This window comes from Taudactylus pleione, unplaced genomic scaffold (assembly GCF_031769625.1).
Source record: "Taudactylus pleione unplaced genomic scaffold, aTauple2 ptg000041l, whole genome shotgun sequence".
Lineage (NCBI taxonomy): Eukaryota > Metazoa > Chordata > Amphibia > Anura > Myobatrachidae > Taudactylus > Taudactylus pleione.
The window spans coordinates 73,189,873-73,190,549 of record NW_028284443.1 but is presented as its reverse complement, the minus strand read 5'-3'; the positions used below and the strand labels follow the sequence as shown (position 1 = coordinate 73,190,549).

The window sequence follows — 677 nt, the reverse complement described above, 5'->3', positions numbered from 1 at the left end:
AATTAATTACACGCCGATTTTATAAGTATGCATGTCATTCAAAAGGAATCATCAAACTATCAGAATATATATCATATTAGTTATTGGTAGAATTATATCTCTTTTTTTAGCCCTCTATAGGGATTTGTTTTTAGATCCATAAGTAGTTATATTCTCATTTAATCACTCTCTCATTCGGTCCGACTTGATATCTTGCAATGTCTTACATCTACAGGTATACCATCCTGGACATGCCCAATCTCGTCTGATCTTGGAAGCTATGCAGTGTTGGGCCTGGATAGTACTTGGATGGGAGACCATCTAGGAATACCAGGTGCAGTAGGTGATATTTCACCAGGGTGCTAGTCGGTTAACAAAATCCGAAAAGCAGAAGTGATTTTCACTTTCTTCCATTTGATGCCCTATACAACACACACCAGAGTTAGGTCTGTTCACTGTTTTGGAACATACACACAAAAAAGGTTTTGTGGTTATAGGGTGCAACACGTTTGTCTTTGTGTCAGTTTCACCATCTTTACTTTTATTTATACTATTCTGATTTATCTATATCTGTATAGTGTCACAGATAATGTTCTGATTCATCCATATATGAACAGAGATGCAGGATTTAAGTTATTATTATTTTTATTTTAATTTTCATCTAATTTTATTTTTATCTTCATCTTTATTTAACAAAT

The 677-nt window shown here is 33.7% G+C and overlaps 1 pseudogene; it reads left to right on the top strand.

The window, feature by feature from the left end:
- The first annotated feature begins 206 nt into the window (after positions 1 to 206).
- Positions 207 to 325, top strand: LOC148538266 (5S ribosomal RNA; annotated as a pseudogene).
- Positions 326 to 677: the final 352 nt, after the last annotated feature.